Consider the following 20,266-nt stretch of genomic DNA (forward strand, 5'->3'; position numbering starts at 1 on the left):
TTAAGAAGAGCTTTCACGTCCACCACTAGTGCCCTACGGGAACGGGGAATCCGATACCGCATGGGGCTTTCCCACCAAATTGTTAGTATGGATGAATGGCAAACATATTACTCTCCTTCAGCCAGAAGATGGCCCCCGTTTCATTTCCGCAATAAACAAAGAAGATGGGATCAAGCAAAGTCGCTCCACACCAATCTGACAGCTGGATCTGGGTCTACCACATTCACCAAATCTCAGATTTTATGACCTGCTTAATTTGTCTACTGACAACAGCTCAATACAGGACAAATGGTCCTTGAGCCGAATTGACATCCCACATATGGATATACTCTTCACCAATCCTCTATTCAACCAGATGTTGTATATTTGAAAACTTGTTTTGACTAAGACCTTCAGTCGTCAGCTAAGGATTGTGCGTTGTTTTTTTTTTTCTCATAAACTCCTCATATCCTTTCTATGAACAATTTGCCTCACTGGAAGTCTCTTGGAAGACGGACTCCCTCCTAGGAGACATCATTCTCCTTATAGTCATAGCACGGTTTGTTGCTTTAGTTCTTTAGTAATACCAGTAATTGTATATACGTTATTATCATAACTGGCTGTTACCTCTTTAGGTCTTGAAGCCTATTTACTTAAAAGTATATTTTCGTTGATAAGAAATAGTTTTTATATTATAGGATAGTGTATTGTTTCCCCCTTTTATTGTTGTTGGTTTACTGAATTGCACATTAATTGACCTTTATTCAATGTCCACTAAGTTATTAAGCTACAACGTCAGAGGTCTTAATTGCCCAAAAAGGAGGTTTCTTGTCTGGAGAGACATAAAAAGAACAGCTGCAGACATTATATGTCTGCAAGAAACCAAGTTCGCAAAACTTGATCACCCTAGGTTCGAACACAAAGATTTTCCCCACGTGTTCTACGCACTCAATGAAAAAAAGAAAGCAGGTGTATCAACATTGGTTAAAAACACAGTTTCATTTCAGTTTGTCAATGAAGCAAAGGATGAGCAGGGTAGATTCCATATCCTCACATGTGTGATAAATAACAACCCGTGTACCATCGCTAACATATATGCCCCCAACTTTGGCCAGATCGGCTTTCTCAAGAGGGTTATTAACACCAAAGAAAAAATAAAATTAGGTGATATACTCCTACTGGGAGACTTCAACCTAGTTCCAGACCGATTTATGGATTCCACTGCACATTCCTGTCACTTTAAACATTCTCTAAAGCATTGGCTGCTAGCACACAAATTCATCGATACATTTAGAAGTTTTAACTCCACTTCGAAAGAATTCACCTACTACTCGGATACTTATAAGATCTTCTCTCGCATAGATTTGATCCTCACCACCTCTTTTACCATTTCCAAATTTAAAAACACTACAATCCTCAAGAAAACCTTCTCGGACCACTCCCCGGTTATGTGTGAAATACAATTTAATTCACAGGCCCAAAGGAATCTTCTATGGAAATGTAGCCCTTCCCTAATCAACCTTCCCTCATATAAAACCCAACTTGAACAATCTATTAAAAACTATTTTGACGAGAATAATCACAAATCCCTATGTCCCACTACAATTTGGAACGCCCATAAAGCTGTCATGAGAGGAGAGCTAATAAAACTATCTGCATTCCACAAGAAAGAGAGGAGAAAAAAAATTGACCTGATCCAAAACGCAATCAACCAAAAAGAAAAAGCCCAACAAAATCTACATACCCCATCGGCGAGCATTCATAAGGATCTATTGGACCTTAGAATCCATCTGAAAGGGTTTCTCTTTGACGAGTTTGACCGTCACCTTTATTACTCAAAAATGAAATATTATTCCTCCATTAACCAGCCAACTAGATTAATGGCCCAGAAAGTAAAAGCAATTAGAGTTAAACAAAGGATCAACTCAATAAAAAACACTATGGGCATTTTAGTGAATCATCAAAAGGATATTGTTGACGCTTTTGCCAGATATTATGAACAACTCTATAACCTAAAAGATGATCCCCTTACCCCCCAGCCAACCCCTGAAATGATCAATAAATTTTTGTCAAAAATAAACCTCCCTACAATAGCCCCCAATAAACTTGCAAATCTCAATGCTCCCTTCACTGAAACTGAAGTCTTCAATACAATTTCCTCCCTAAAATTAGGAAAAGCTTCCAGACCAGATGGCTTTACGAATGATTATTTTAAATCCTTTTGCACCCTCCTTTCCCCATACCTGACTAAAACATTCAACCAAATCTCCTAGACGGGTACTATCCCCACTGAGATGTTACAAGCAACGATCTCTTTGATCCCAAAATCCGGTGGGGATGTTGAGTCTGTCGGCAATTACAGACCCATTTCCTTAATTAATACAGACATTAAAATATATGCCAAAATTATTGCCAACAGACTCAAAAAGTTGATTCCAGAAATTATTGATAAAGATCAACTTGGTTTTGTCGAAGGGAGGCAAACCTCTGATGGCACAAGGAGGACTATCAACCTTGTTCATCAGATGGAAAAAAGCAAAACGCCATCCATACTGCTGGCGCTAGATGCTGAAAAGGCATTTGATCGCATAAACTGGCAGTATCTGAGGGCGACTCTGTCCAAATTTGGCTTCGAGGACAGTTTTATCAATACGGTTATGGCATTATACTCTAAACCGTCTGCAAGAGTATATGCCAATAACCAGTTATCTGCCCCCTTTGGTATCACCAATGGTACCCGCCAAGGCTGTCCTCTCTCCCCTCTCCTGTTTGTCCTTGCAATTGAACCCCTAGGTGAACTTATCAGAACCAATGATAAAATCAAAGGAATCCCTACAAAAACCAAACATCATAAAATTGGACTTTTTGAAGATGACATTATCCTCTCCCTTTCAGACCGAGCTCCCTCTGTTCTAGAATTGATTAAGGCCCTAGATAATTTCACAAAAATCTCATATTACAAACTAAACGCCAAAAAATCCCAAATCCTCAAATTTCACCTCGATGACCCCACTATTAGTCTAATCAAGACATGCTCTGCCTTTTCATGGGAAGACACCTCTAATACTTATTTAGGAATACAGATTACCAAAAATTTACAGAACATAGTAGATGTCAACACTGATCGACTAATTAATAGCATTACAATAGACTTTAAAACTTTCTTAAGATCAGAACTCTCATGGCTGGGGAGAATAGTTACTCTTAAAATGATGATCCTACCCAAAATACTCTACTTATTTAGATCCATCCCTCTCCATATCCCTATCAAGATCATAAACAAGCTACAAAAAACAATAAACTACATCATTTGGGGTGGTAAGAGGGCAAGGGTCTCCAAAACTATTCTAACCAAACATAAGGTGAGGGGTGGGATTGGTGTTCCAAGTTTATTGGGATATTACAATGCTAATTTAACCAAACAAAGCCAACGCTGGGTGGGAGACTCATAAACATTTCCCTGGGTGGATTTGGAATTATTTTTTATCAACTATCGTCCCCTTAAACATCTTATTTTATCCCATCTTTTCAACCCATCTCTCCCTTCACCTGATCCCCCCCACGTTGAGAGCCTCTATACAGGCATGGAAACACCTTGCTAACAAAACTCCTAAAATAAACAAATATAACCAAATTAGAAACTTTAGTCTCAACTTCCTAGCTATTATCACAAACCAGAAGATACTGACCTCATGGCACAACTCAAAACTTAACAAAATTAGCGACATTCATGATGGTTTGGATTTTATCTCTTTTCTGGATATTAAAATTAAGCATAAAATACCCGACTCAGATTTTAAAACTCTTATTTCCATCAGAGAATCCCTGCGTAAAATCCTTAATAATAACAATCCCCTCCCAGAGATAATTGATACATTATTCTGCAACCCAAATAGTGTGCCTATTTGGAAAAAACAAAAAATATATCAACATTTAATAGAAGATCTAAATTTCGAGAAACTGAAATACATGCTGGATTGGGAGAAGGACCTAAAACAATCCTTTTCTGAAGAGAATTGGCAGATCGGTTTAAAAGCAACAAATTCCTCAACTATTTGCTCTTCTCTTTTGGAATCACACTACAAACTTCTCACCTGATGGTATTTTACTCCACTCAGGCTCCACCAAATTAATATAAAACAACTCCTCCTCATGCTGGAGGAACTGTAACGGCACCGGTAGCCTACTGCACATTTTCTGGGATTGCCCGATATTAAAAAAGCACTGGATAGAAATATCCAAACTAATTAATCAAATCACCCATTCCAACATAGTTATTACCCCCCCAATTAGCTCTCCTCTCTCTAGACCTTGACCAGATTGATCCATCCTTCAAATTTGTTATTATCCACATCTTCCTCACCACCAGATCCCTTATTGCAGCCAACTGGAAAAATCCCCTCCCTCCATCTATTACACAACTTATTGAAGCATTAGCCCAACACAACAATTTTGAGAAACATTATGCCACTATTAACAAGAATTTCCCTAAATATTTCCGGCAGTGGAATCCATTGAATCAATACCGCCAAGGCGTTACATGAGATAAGATGATCCTACTAATTGAATTCTAACATGTGGTTGTCTTTGTGTTCATCTTATTATTTAGCCTTCAGCTCGGGTTTTCTTATAATACTGAAATCCTCTAGATGTTGACAAATGTGATATATTTCATAGTTCTCAATTATAACTGTTGTATATGTTTAATCCTCATATTCTCTCTCATATTGCAACCAACTTATTAGATGTTCTCCCTTTCCCAGTTTCCCTCCCTTTTCCCTTCCCCCTCTTCCCAGTTTCCCCAATAAGAATTTCACTTCTCTCCTCAACCCCATACTCCTCTTCCTATCCTATAACCCTTTCCCATTTCTATAGTACTTAAATGGTAAGATTATAGAACATAAGAATGATTAATGCAATGACAATACAACTCCTTCAAATTTGTACTTACCCACAAATTTTCAAAATAAAAAAATACTTTAAACATATATATAAAATATACATATATATATATATATATATATATATATATATAAAATGTATGTTATATTTTTTGATGGTCTTGATTTGACTTTGATGTTTTTATATACGTAATTTGATTATCTCACAAGGTGTGTCTATTAGTAGGAAGGGGTTTTATCAGAGATCACTTTCATTTTATGTTATGAGTAAGAAGTATCATTTCGAAACGCATCAACCATAATAGCTTTTTATGGGAAGTTTTCCTCTATCTTTAATCTTGCCAATTTTACAATCTGTTTTTAAGTGGATATACACGCTGTGCAGAATTATTAGGCAAATGAGTATTTTGATCACATGATAATTTTTATACATGTTGTCCTACTCCAAGCTGTATAGGCTTGAGATCCAACTACCAACTAAGTAAATCAGGTGATGTGCCATTTGCCACCAGTTTGGCCATATTTCAGAGCTGCAACATTACTGGAGTATCAAAAAGCATAAGATGTGCCATACTCAGGGACATGGCCAAGGTAAGGAAGGCTGAAAAACAACCACCTTTGAACAAGAAACATAAGATAAAACGTCAAGACTGGGCCAAGAAATATCTTAAGACTGGTTTTTCAAAGATTTTATGGACTGATGAAATGAGAGTGACTCTTGAAGGGCCAGATTAATGGGCCAGAGGCTGGATCAGTAAAGGGCAGAGAGCTCCACTCCGACTCAGACACCAGCAAGGTGGAGGTGGGGTACTGGTATGGGCTGGTATCATCAAAGATGAACTTGTGGGCCCTTTTCAGGTTGAGGATGGAGTGAAACTCAACTCCCAGACCTACTGCCAGTTTCTGGAAGACAACTTCTTCAAGCAGTGGTACAGGAAGAAGTTGGTATTGTTCAAGAAAAACATGATTTTCATGCAGGACAATGCTCCATCTCATGCATCCAACTACTCCACAGCGTGGCTGGCCAGTAAAGGTCTAAAAAATGAAAAAATAATGACATGGCCCCCTTGTTCACCTGATCTGAACCTCATAGAGAACCTGTGGTCCTTCATAAAATGTAAGGTCTACAGGGAGGGAAAACAGTACACCTCTCAGAACAGTGTCTGGGAGGCTGTGGTGGCTGCTGCATGCAATGTTGATCGTAAACAGATCAAGCAACTGACAGAATCTATGGATGGTAGGCTGTTGAGTGTCATCATAAAGAAAGGTGGCTATATGTCACGCCCATGCATGTGTATAGGGCGGGGCCGCGCCTACTCACCTTAACTTATAGGCCCTGCACTCCTGAAGCAGGATATGATATACTGTAGGATATACTGGGACAGGGTATATAAGGCTTCCCTTTCCATGTGGGTGGCGCCTGATCAACGTGTTCCTTGAGCTAGATGTCAGGTCTCTCTGTGCCTTGCAACGCAATTAACCCTGTGTCTTCCGCAGAGCCCGTCTGCTGTCCTGACCTGGTCCCAGAGTGCCGATCTCCCAGGAAGTCTCCCGGTGACTGTGTACTGAGGATCCCGCCAACTCCTGTCAGTCTGACCCCGTCACCTGGACACCTGGACTTCGCCTGGATACTTCAGCCTGCACGTCCCACTGGATCCGGATTCCGTCGGTTGTGACTACTCAGCACCTGTACCCGGTTCCCGCCACTTGGCCTGCCTCCGGTTACCATTGGACTCCTACTCCTCTCCCGTGCCACTTCTGTAGGACTTGGACTCCATATCGCCTGTGTTCCGGCTGCCGTGCATTTAGGCCCTCTGGTGGGGCGACCAGACAGTCCCTGTATAGGGGTTAGCTTTTGGTTGCCTCTCCAGGGGAGTCGGGTGCTGTCAGGGCCAGGTGGACGGGCAGACCCAGGAGGTGGATCCCCTGGGCCGAACTCCTAGATGGTGGTAAGGGGTCCGGTAGCTGGAGCACTATAGGCAGCAGAACAGTCCGTGCACACGAGTATAACGGAGAAGTCCCTGGGACCACGGAGTCACTGATGGTAGTCCGGGTGACGCAGCTCAGGTTCGGAAGCCGAGAAGATGTCAGGCGGGGTCCGGAACCTTTGGAGCGAGATGACGGGTCACCGCAGGGATCCGAGATGGTACGGACTGTCAGGATGGCAGATGGACAGCATTCGGGGTTCGGGATTCGGCAGGACCGGATGGCGAGGCAGGCACGGCTCTACAAGAGAGATAGGTGAGTATATCACAGAGACACCAGGAGACCTGACTCCTAGCTTAAGAAACACGAAGATCAGGCCCCGCCCCCTTGGACATTAAACCCCTTTATACCCTGTACCTGTTTGCATCATTTCCTGTAAATGGACGCTGGCCCTTTAAGAAAGGGTCAATGACCGCGCGCGCCCTAATGCGCATGCGCGCGGCCCGAGTGCCAGAAGCCAGAGCAGGAAGCTGCGAGGAGGAAGCAGCAGGGCCGGGCTGGGGCTGAGAAGCCGACGGGCGCCGGGAGCGGGGACCAGGACGCCGGGGACGCGCCGGCAATGGATGCTGGAGAGCGGGGAGCGGCGGTGACCGGACCGAGGACCCGGGAAGCGAGGCAGGGGAGCCGGGGAGCGTGACAGGTGAGCCGGAGGGCAGCGCAGGGGACCCGGGGAGCGTGACAGGTGCACGGTCCAGAGAATCCACCACCAGGACCTAACAGATTGATCAGGCCATGGATTCCGCCGGAGCACAAACGTCCGAACTGGCCGAACTGAGCCAGTAACTGGTGCGACAGCGAGAGACCCTAACCCGTATATTGAATTTCTTGACGTCGGTTGACCACCGTTTGTTTACGCTACAGACCGTCGCCTCGACCTCATCGACGCAGCGAACAGCGACTACGTCCGAACCTGTTGTTTCCTCAGCCTCACAACTCCGCCTAGCTGCTCCGCCTCGTTATGCTGGGGACCCCAAGACTTGTAGAGGTTTTCTGAATCAGTGCTCCCTGCATTTCGAGTTACTGCCACACCTCTTCACCTCTGACCGAGCAAAGGTGGCCTTTCTGATGTCCCACCTGGAAGGCGAAGCATTGGCCTGGATAAATCCTTTGTGGGAGAATGAGGACCCTGTGACTACCGACATCACGGAATTTCTTCAGGCCTTCCGTAGCACCTTCGACGAACCAGGACGCACCACCGCGGTTACCTCTTTGCTCCTCCGGCTATGCCAAGGAACCCTAACGGTAGGTCAGTACGCCATCCAGTTCCGTACCCTCGCTTCTGAGTTAGGATGGAACAACGAGGCACTGACGGCAGCCTTTTGGGAGGGCCTCTCCGGCCGCATCAAGGATGAATTAGCCGGTCGTGATGTTCCTCGTACATTGGACGCTCTGGTATCTCTAGCAACCCGGATTGATCTACGTTTTCAGGAACGAACCAAGGAAGTATCCCGGGAGAAGCGACCAATCCGTCACACCTCCATTCCGCAGAGGCCTACCGTTCCTCTGCCACTGCCGTCCTGCGATTCTACTCCCGAACCTATGCAAGTAGACTGACTGAGACAATCCGAGCAACGCCGAACAGAGTGGCTCTCCCGGGGCCTGTGTTTCTACTGCGGAGATGGTACACATCTGCTTCGCTCTTGCCCTGAGAGACCAGGAAGACCCCAAATCCAAGGCATGGTGGGAACCGCCACCCTTGGTATCAGAACCCCCTAAGTCCCAGTTACACAGACTGTCCAGGTAACGACAGAGAAGACCCGGTTCACGGCAGAGGCTCACATTGATTCGGGGGCAGCGGGCAACTTCATCCAACAAGCTACAGTGGACCTATATTGGATACCTGTCATCCTTACTAAACCCCTCAGGTTCGCCTCCGTGGATGGAAAACCCTTATACAAACCTGTCTTGTATATAACCAAACCCGTAAGACACCGTGTTGGCGCTCTGCATACTGAAACGATGGCTCTATATGTAATCCCGAGAATGGCCCACGCGCTGCTGCTGGGTCTGCCCTGGTTACGACTTCATGATCCAGACATCAGTTGGCACTCTGGCGCAATCACTCGCTGGGGTCCCTTGTGCCACGACACCTGTCTGCAGCCCGTTCCTCAGCCCCGGGCACCGGAGTCTGTCATGCTGCAGGAACAAGAAGAAGAGACGACGCAGTCCAGCGTCATTCCACAGTCTCTGGCTCCAGAGCCTTTCATGCCGCAAGAACGAGAAGAGACGACGCAGCCTAGCATCGTTCCACAGTCTTTGGCTCTAGAGTCTTTTATGCCCCTGGATCCAGTAGATGAGACAACTCCGTCCGGCCCCGGTCCTGATGAAGTCGTTCCGGTGACTACGTCCCCCCTGGCACTGGTTCCTCCTGGGAAGTCCTTCGTCGCGGAGTCCGAAAGACCCGAGGTCCTTCAGTGGGGGCATTCTTCTGAGACAACCGAACACGCCAGTCAGGAGGACACTGTCTTGCTAAATTCTACTAAGAAGGGGGCTGAAAGCCCGTACTTACAAAGCGCTCACTGATATCCTAATCAGGCACGAATACTAATATTCTTTATAGCAAGATACTATTTATTTTAATAGCACATGAATATAATCAATGGTACATAGGCATTTAGAATCTTATAGTCATAGAAACTTATACAATAACAGAAATATGCATCAACATTACCGTTATGTTGTAGCAATCCTTTCACATCGGAGGGAACTCGAGTTAATGAAGGAATCAACATGGCATGGCATCACAGGAACAGTGCGTACGTACACTTCATTGTCCTGGAAGGTATTTCCCTACCATTAAGCGAGTTCGGTGTATATTTTATAGGAAAATATTGTAGGTTGGGTTTACATGGTCACCAGCATATGACAGCTGAGTCATGTTCATGTAACTTGACCACAAAATGTTGTAGGTAACGGCAGCTTCCTGCACATCTCCTGCACATCCTGTCAGTTGACAACTGGCTGACCACAGTTTAGTGAAATATTGCAATGAGCCGTAAATTTCATCCTTAAAACTGTCTTTAAGCTAACCACAAGTTTCCTGTAAGTGGAACTGTAAATGTTACTTCCTTTATCTTCAACTGCTTCAAGACATGTGTGACATATATTCCTTGGTAATCATTTTGGCCCTCCAAAGGACATCTTCTTTGATACTGAATTATTGATGGATCAAATAATATCTGGGATCACTCCTATCTTTTGATCATGATTTGATTCCTATCTAATCACACATTCTTTCAGTCATATCACATTGGTATCACAATCGGTCCTTGATCCCAGGGATTATTTTCCATCATCAGTATTCCACTAGAAGAAGATCACTCGGAATATACCATACCATGACCAAGAAATATTGTTTGCCACAAATTTTGTTTTCTTGGTTTGTTTAGATAAACGTTGAATCACAAATATAATCACTTTCACTACTATGTATAGTATATTAAAACTAAAAGCAATATTATCTGAAAAGCTCCCTTGAATATCATGTGTTTTGGCATTTGCTCGATATTCAAAGGAATCATTACACATTACATTTCCCGATATGTTACTACAAGTTTCACTAGACCCATTTATGAACATATTGGCATAAGGCCATAACATATCATGAATTGTCCTTTCCACTAAGCTGGGTTTAAAAGCATCTACAGTATTTATAGCTGTCCCAAAACTTATTTTTATATTCCCCATAGGGATGAATCCCAGGTTAGTCAGTCCAGTCTTATTTCTTAGTACCCAAATTCCTCCCTTAAAAGCCAGATATTGCAAATTGGTGACTGTTGCATTCAAATTGCCTTGCCACCATGGAAGATTGATCCATCCCACTATGGAAATGGGTACTGTAGTATTCTATAGACGAACACTTTGAGTGTCTTTATCAGCAAGATGATCAGAACAACTTTTCTACTTTAAGATTTCCTCCATCGATACCGGGACATCCAGATAAGGGATACTGGTGGCTGTAACCGGAGAATGTGTACAGATCCAGCAATCTGTGTGTTGAAAATGTGATGGTGCATCAGAAATTCATTCGCCACAGGTTCCTCCTGATGTAGACTTGTCCATCCAACGACCAGAGAGGCAAACATCAAACACAGGAATTTCTCCATCTCATCACTATCGAACTCTTCCCAGAAACCGATACCATGGATTCCGCTTATTTACCACACCTTCTGCAAATAAAGATACACTATTATTCTCGTAAATAACATTTTTCTTGTGGGACATATTCCCACTTCCCCACTCCTGGTCTCATTATCAGGAGAGTACGATCTTTTCTGACCGCTATTACCGCTGTCTCTGAGGGCGGTCCTTGGAGGTTTTGAATCCATATTTTTGCTCCTACATTTGTAATATTAGAGGATCCAAAACCTTTAGTACCCCGTATTGTTAATTCTGCCGGGGCAGTTCCTTCTCTTATTTCAGACAAGTTTATTGGAATTATTAACATCTGAGCCACCTTCTGGTGTTTCATCAATATCAAAGGTTCATTTCCCAAATTCAGCATCAGTACCTTGATTTCTCCCTGATAATCTGCCTCTATTACCCCTCCCACCACTATGGCTCCTTTTAACACTAAACTAGAACGAGTGTCTATTTGACCATAATGATCCTTTGGTATCTGGCAACCCAATCCTGCTGAAATTGGTTTTACCTTACCTGGGGGTACCACGACAGTTTCCAATGTACTGAGGTCTAAACCTGCTGAATAAGGCGTCGCTCTTTCTGGTGTGCCCAAACAGCTGTACCTTGCCTTGTCAACTGCTGGACTGATTTGTCTGATGGCTGCTGCTTTATCTGCTTCTGAATTAAACAAACGTTCAAGTGAGTTAGTAGGGACATGAGCATCGACATGAAATACAGTGGTCTTGGTAGATTGAATAATCCCTTCAATCTCTTGCCACACTTCCCTGACCATCTCAAACACATTTTGCTGTTCCTCTCCCCATTGGAACTCAGATTGTTTCCTCGTTACGTTGTACAAATGAGCCAACATTTGTCCCAAATGAGGGATATGTTGTCTCCAAAAATCAAACAATCCAATATAAGACTGAGTCTTCTGTTTGGATTTAGGGACCAGAAAATTAATAATTTTCTGTCTGGCATTGGGCAAGATCTCTCTGTGCCCCTTGTTCCACTGAATCCCTAGACATGTTACCACCTGAGACGGTCCTTGAACCTTGGCATCATTAATTTCCCATCCTTTTCTCCACATATGAGCAATCAGTTTTGTCAATTGATCTTTCACACTTTGCTCATCTTGTCCTTGTATCATTATATCATTGATATAATGTGAAATCTGCATTTCCTTATGACAAGACATAACCCCAAAGGAGAATTTTCCTTTGGTTAGATTAAGAGTCATCCATTTTAGGACATCAATTCCCAAAATATATTCTGGTATAGGTACTACCAGCACCGTATACTCCTTGATAGGTAAATTACCTATTTTCAAAGCTACCTGTGTCTGAACCCCAGTGATCACTTGACCACCTAGTCCAGCAATTTTTACTCTAGGTCCTTTTATTTTTTCTGGGTTTCCATGAATTAAAGTAGCCTCCGCCCCCGTGTCAATCAAAGCTGGGACTCTTTGAACATTTCCCCCTTTCCAATGTATGCTAAGATTGACGTAGGGACGTTCGTCCCTTTTTATCAATAGGGGGGCTTGGCTGGCTACCTATGGTAAATCACTTCCTTCTGAACTTTCATTTACACAGACTTCAGTCTGTGTATTAACCCTTCCTTCCGTGACTTTTGTGGCCACGGCTGCAGCCAGTTCTTCCCATGGATAAACTGACTGAAAATCTTCCCAAGACACTTTCTTTGGGGGGTTTTCCTCTTTTCCCTCTGATTTCTTTACCTTGGGGGTTTTTGAGCCCCCTTCCACATTTGTAGTGGTCACTTTCTTTGCGGATAGAACTTTCTGTTTGTACAACTTCCATAATTCTCTTGTCTCCTTTCCATCAATCCTTTCCTTATTGATCCCGACTTTAAGCAAAGCCTGGAACATGTCTTTGCGAGACACCCGTGGGGCCTCCCCTACTGATTTCTCTTTACAATCATGATTGATTGGCTTACTGTTACCAACATGGCCTCCAGGGGACGATTTATCCCACTGTCCCATATCCTGTAACTCCCTCATCCTCCCTAGAACTACACCGATTGATTCTCCAGTCAGCGCTACAGTTAACCTTAAAATAACTGATTTGTATGCTGGAGGAGCATGTTTAACCAGCCTATTACTTATGCTGGCTGTCAATGGGTACTGGAGATAATCATCATCCAGTCCCAAAAGAGGAAGAGCATTCCTCATTGCTTCTTCCTTCAGCCGTTCCATACCATCTTTTAAGGTATACCAAGGTTTATCATTAATAGGAAAGTCTGCTTCTGATGGATATTTGTCCAGAAAAGCATGGGCTAAGATCATAATTAAGTTTTGAGTACCATGCTCATAATGATCAACAAAATAATTTTTTATTGATCTCTGAATTTCTGGGTCACGAGACATGGTGACAAATTTTGCCACGTCTCCGGCGTCAAAGTGCACTGCACCTCTTCCGAGATCGTGCACCCTGACCAACCAGGGAATTTCTCCTTCTCCTGGTTTTTGTCTAAACTGTGTTAAAATGCTATCAACTTCTCCTTGAGAGTAATCTTCAATGGTTACTCGATTTTTTACATGAGGAATCGTTCTCTCATTTATGATGGCATTACCATCTTCGTCATATTGCAGATTCCCCTGACCATCCCGGACATGTTCCCGGATGATCTCATTCTCTGTCCTCTCTAGGCGCCTCCTTACTGGGTTAGCCTGAATCTTCCCTTTATGGTAATCCTCCTCATCAGATGATGAAGATGAATCCCACACATCCCCATCCCAAGTATCGGGATCCCAGTTTATAGAAGCTGAGACGATACTTTTATGTACTTTGGTTTTATTTACTTTTCCTCTTCTTTTCTTGTACTTATTTTGAGCAATTTTTATGGCAGCTTTTTCTGCCACATTCTGATAATGTTCCAATTTATCCTTCGACAGTCTGGTATTACATTCCAGAACTGTTTTCAGGCCACCTAATTCTATCATCTTTTGTTCCATCTGGGAACTTTTCTTCTGCATCTTTAGATTACGCTCATGCATTACACTATATGCACTTGCCAAAATCCAGATGTGCCGTGCTAAAGACACAACATCACCTGTTTTCACAGGGACACTACCGAATACATTCACAACATCAGTAGCTTCACTACCCATAAGCTTATCCTGCCATTGTTTGTGCCGTGCTAAAGACACTACATCACCTGTTTTCACAGGGACACTACCGAATACATTCACATCAGTAGCTTCACTACCCTTAAGCTTGTCCTGCCATTGTTCTGCCAATTCACAAGACACTACATCACCTGTTTTCACAGGGGCACCACTGAGTACATTCACAACATCAGTAGCTTCAATACCCTTAAGCTTGTCCTGCCATTGTTCTGCCAATCCACAAGACACTACATCACCTGTTTTCACAGGGGCACCACTGAGTACATTCACAACATCAGTAGCTACACAACCCTTAAGCTTATTCTGCCTTTGTTCTGCCAATCCACAATTGACCAATTCATGTGCTATAAGATTGTAGGGAGCCTCAGTCCAGCCAGGGATCTCCACAACAACCTCCTTAACATTATCCTTACGTTTTCTGAACATTTTGACACTATATGCAAAAAGATTGAAAAAATATCTGGAAATTTGCCAAATATATGTTTTTTTTAACTTCTAAATTACAAAAATTCGTTTAATTACTTCTTATAGAAGTAATCCTGCCGACTACGCCAATTTATGTCTTGCTAAATTCTACTAAGAAGGGGGCTGAAAGCCCGTACTTACGAAGCGCTCACTGATATCCTAATCAGGCACGAATACTAATATTCTTTATAGCAAGATACTATTTATTTTAATAGCACATGAATATAATCAATGGTACATAGGCATTTAGAATCTTATAGTCATAGAAACTTATACAATAACAGAAATATGCATCAACATTACCGTTATGTTGTAGCAATCCTTTCACATCGGAGGGAACTCGAGTTAATGAAGGAATCAACATGGCATGGCATCACAGGAACAGTGCGTACGTACACTTCATTGTCCTGGAAGGTATTTCCCTACCATTAAGCGAGTTCGGTGTATATTTTATAGGAAAATATTGTAGGTTGGGTTTACATGGTCACCAGCATATGACAGCTGAGTCATGTTCATGTAACTTGACCACAAAATGTTGTAGGTAACGGCAGCTTCCTGCACATCTCCTGCACATCCTGTCAGTTGACAACTGGCTGACCACAGTTTAGTGAAATATTGCAATGAGCCGTAAATTTCATCCTTAAAACTGTCTTTAAGCTAACCACAAGTTTCCTGTAAGTGGAACTGTAAATGTTACTTCCTTTATCTTCAACTGCTTCAAGACATGTGTGACATATATTCCTTGGTAATCATTTTGGCCCTCCAAAGGACATCTTCTTTGATACTGAATTATTGATGGATCAAATAATATCTGGGATCACTCCTATCTTTTGATCATGATTTGATTCCTATCTAATCACACATTCTTTCAGTCATATTGGTATCACAATACCCTGAGCGCTATTTGTCGGGCCCATTGGTGGCCGTCTCTTCCTCAGGATGTCGCCTCCTTTGTCTCTGCTTGTCCGTCCTGTGCCTGGTCCGGGACACCCGAGCCAGTCGTCCTAGATTCCCTCTCTTCTGCTACCTGTGCTCCTCCTCTTTCTGTTGCCACTAACAAGGGTTATTCGGTAAGGTGTATCGTGGCCATGAAAACGGTACGGGGTAGGCGGTCCTTCCCTGTTGATGGGATGATTCGCGGCCCGGAGGCCCGGTCCGAGGTACCCTGGGGGTACTTTGCGTGGAGGGGGGGCGTAAAGGGGGGGGTACTGTCACGCTCCAGCCATCACGGTACCGCTCCTTACCCACTGATCCAGTCTCACCGTCACGGTATCACTCCTTACCCACTGATCCGGTCCACGTGCCCACCGGTCACGGCTGCCACTCCCGCTCATGCTCCCCTGCATCCTGGTCTCTTGTGTCTGACTCTGAGTGGTCTGACTCTGAGTTGTCTGGCTCTGATTCTGAGGCCCATGCATGTGTATAGGGTGGGGCCGCGCCCACTCACCTTAACTTATAAGCCCAGCACTCCTGAAGCAGGATATGACATGATATTGGGACAGGGTATATAAGGCTTCCCTTTCCATGTGGGCGGCGCCTGATCAACGTGTTCCTTGAGCTAGATGTCAGGTCTCTCTGTGCATTGCATCCCAATTAACCCTGTGACTTCCGCAGAGCCCGTCTGCTGTCCTGACCTGGTCCCAGAGTGCCGATCTCCCAGGAAGTGTCCCGGTGACCGTGTGCTGAGGATTCTGCCATCTCCTGTGAGTCTGAATCCGTCACCTGGACTTCGCCCGGCGACCTCAACCTTCACGCCCAGCTGGAACCAGATCCCGTCTGTTGTTCCAACCCGGCACCTGAACCTGATTCCGGCACTATCTCCTGGAACCCTGTGGCACCAGAGACTTCAACACTACCAGTCCCCTGAAGGACGCTGTTCCCGTACCTACTCGTGTTCCGGCTGCCGTGCATTTAGGCCCTCTGGTGGGGCGACCAGACAGTCCCTGTATAGGGGTTAATTCTCGGTTGCCTTTCCAGGGGAGTCCGGTGCACAGTCCAGAGGATCCACCACCAGGACACAACACTATATTGGTCACTAATTTTTTGGGGTTTTGTTTTTGCATGTCAGAAATGTTTATTTCTAAATTTTGTGCAGTTATATTGGTTTACCTGGTGAAAATAAACAAGTGAGATGGAAATATATTTTGTTTTTATTAAATTGCCTAATAATTCTGCACAGTAATAGTTACCTGCACAATCAGATATCCTCCTAAAATTGCCAAATCTAAAAAAAACCCACTCCAACTTCCACAAATATTAAGCTTTGACATTTATGAGTCTTTTGGGTTGATTGAGAACATAATTGTTGATCAATAATAAAAAAAATCCTGAAAAATACAACTTGCCTAATAATTCTCCACACAGTGTATAGTCTTTTGATTGAATTGCTGGACCAATTGCTTCTGGATTGCCTTTGCTGGGAAATCTGGATCTGTGCACTTAGTAGATGGGTGACCTGGTGACATTTTTTTCTGTTTGTATAAAGAGTACAAGAATCCAGTGACCCATTCCCTTTAGTTACACTGAGTAGGGACAGTACCAGAATGCACTGTTATTGTAATAGTGAAAATGTTTGACACATCAGAGTTATGCAGGCTTCACACAGTACGATCTATCGTGCGGTCGCACGAGCGATCGTACCCGCCCCCGTCGTTTGTGTGTCACGGGCTATTAGTTTTCTGTGGCGCACAAAGTCGTTAAACCGCCATCACATGTACTTACCTGCTGAGCGACCTCGTTGTGGGCGGCGAACATCCACTTCCTGAAGGGGAGGGACGTTCGGCTTCACAGCGACATCACACAGCAGCCGGCCAATAGAAGCGGAGGGGCGGAGATGAGCAGGACGTAAACATCCCGCCCTCCTCCTTCCTTCCGCATTGCTGGCGGGAGCCGCGGGACGCAGGTAAGCTGTGTTCATCGTTCCCGGGGTGTCACACGGAGCGATGTGTGCTACCCCGGGTACAATGAACAACCGGCGCCATGAAAAATAAACAATTTTTTAAAAATAAGCGACGAGTACACGACTCACGATTTGAGAGCGATTCTGCATTGCTCAGAGGTGTCACACGAGATGACGTCGTGAACGATGCCGGATGTGCGTCACGAAAACCGTGACCCCCGACGATGCATCGCACAATAGATCGTCTCGTATGAAGCCCGCATTAAAGGGAAGACGTATAATATAGATGGTCATTGTAATCAAGTTGTGCCTTTTTAACTTTCACCCCATGCAGCAAAAAAGCTATAGATTTTTTACCGAATATACCGTATATTTGTTTATCAGTGCCAAATTGAGCTAACTTTTGAATCTGCCTCATTTGCACAGAACACCCTCATCCAAAGGATGCCCCTCCAAGCTGTATTAACCCCCTAGTTGCCACTGGAGCCATTGTGCTGTAATTCCAATGCTCCTGATCGATCATGTGCAGTCCTGTCTCTCAGCTGCCTTCCTGCCAATTAAGCTTTGCTTGCCCTCCACCACTGAATGTATTCTTCCATCCTCTGTCATATACATCTGTAGCGCCCCACAGGGCAGGTGTTTTAACCTACTCGTTGCCGGGTCGGGGGTGCAGAACCTCTGTGCTGTTACGGAATGGCCTGGACCGCTTCCGTCACACCGAGGTGTACAGGAAGGAGGATTGGAGGGTGTTAGGGAGGATGGAGGTAGTAGTTGGAGGTTAGGAAAGTCTATTAGGATCGTGACAACACCTGTGGTATGCGGCCAGAGATGGGGGGGCCACCGCTGTAGGGTCTCTCGCCGGGGCAGATGTTGGGTGCAGCCAAGATGGTGTCGCTCCCCACAGACGGAGCGGTATTACCCCGGGGAGGATGGTGGGAGTAGTGGTAGTCCCCGTTGGCGCTGCAGCACTGGGCAATGGCACCAGTAAAGGAGAGCCAGAGACAGGGGCTGCGGTTCCAGGTGTTTTTACTCAGACGTCTTTGAGACGCTGCCCCAGAGCACCGTTCTCTGCCACGATGGGCTCCAGCCAATCCCGGATCCGTGAAAGGTCAAGTCCGGTGTGTGTCAGCCTGTGAGCCTTTTCTTCCTTTGATGCGCTAAGTATCGGACCCCCGTGGCGTGAAGCACTTGAGGGTCCCGGTGTCAGTAAAGTGTCCCGTTCTGTATGCTGATAGCGTGGTTCCGTTATGGGGCCGGTCCTCAACCCCGGATCCTATATGCTATTTGCTGCAGACTCATGGGACGGGTCCAGTGACTGTTCTTGGCTATTCCCCGTGACCCTTGCAGAGTTGGTAGACAACGTGGAGTATACCTGCCCTAGGATTCTGTATCCTAACAGCGACAGTGTTGAATGCCTTGGCCTACAGAGCCGCTCGCGGCACATTCTCTCTGCTCTGTATCTGAAGCTGAACTCTCTGTTGCAGTTATGTTGTGTGTTCTGAGCTGTTGCCCCCAGCCGCTGCCAAAAGCCGGTTCACTGCTCTCACTAGGTCAACCTGCTCTTCCCACTGTGCTCCTGACTCCCCCTGGTGGTTGCTTCTCCCTGACCCTGAGTTCCCAGTCCAATGGATCTGGGGAGCCCTGGTGTGGTGGCATCCTGTAAACCCACCGCTGTAGTGACCCCCTACTGTGATCCGACCCTGGCCCTATCCCCATTGGGGAGGGCAACCCACTGACTGTATGTTTGTGTATCTGTAAACCAGCCTCGACCTTCCTCGGACCTAGGATGAGTACTACACCCTCATGGAGTGCAGTACCCTGTGGCGCCTGAAGTTGCAGGAGCACCACACATCAACTGAGCAATTTTTGCAATTTCAAATCGCTGATTTGTCTGCTGCCGATAACAAACACAGCTCAGCTCTGCACTGTCCAGTTCTTACAAGCTCTATTGTGAAAAAGTACAGGAGAGTTGAGCTCAGCTAAAAAACAGTAAACTGTGATGTAGCAAATACTTGCATCTCAACTAAAATAAATGGCAGATGGTGAAGTACATAGATATCAAGGGGTCCCAAAGCAAAAGTCCTAAGTGCTCCCCCCCACCAAAAAAGTCACCGAGGCAGTCACAGAAAAGCATAGTGTCCAACATTTGAAGACAGGGAAAGGGACGTGGCTGCACTTACACAGTATTGTTACTCCTATGAAGGTTCCCCAGTGTTCTCATCCACTGCAATACACCTTTCATGGCTCCTAACACTATGATGCCCCCCCAAAATGCATCTAACACAGTGTATGGTACCCCCACAGTGAACTGCTTCACAGTTCCCTCCACATGTGTGATGCCCTGGCAAAGCCAGGTTGTCACAGAAAGAGTTAATCCTCCTTGGTAATCTGATCCCACACCGGTGCTGCAGAACAAACCACATCCCCCAGGGTAAGAGAAAAGCAGAGCAGAGGGGAGGGGCTGGAGCAGAGTGTTTGGAGAGACAGACAGAAGAGGAGTCTGGAGTTGTAGCTCCCAGGCTGATAGTGAAGCGTGCTCCGAAAGGGCCGGGACAGGCTGTAGTGAGGAAGGGGCCAGAGGTAGCCGGAGCAGGGTAGTGGCCCGTCGGTACCTAGGGTGACCCGGATCACTGCAGGGGAGTGGATTCCCCATTCCCGGCTGAGGAGAAAGAGGAAGAGAGTGGAGAGAAAGGCACCTGGCTGCAGGGAAAGAACAGGAGCTGCTGCACCGTGTGTGGGACACTAACACCCCCGTACCGAAGGCTGCGG

This window comes from Anomaloglossus baeobatrachus, chromosome 1 (assembly GCF_048569485.1).
Source record: "Anomaloglossus baeobatrachus isolate aAnoBae1 chromosome 1, aAnoBae1.hap1, whole genome shotgun sequence".
Classification (NCBI taxonomy): Eukaryota; Metazoa; Chordata; class Amphibia; order Anura; family Aromobatidae; genus Anomaloglossus; species Anomaloglossus baeobatrachus.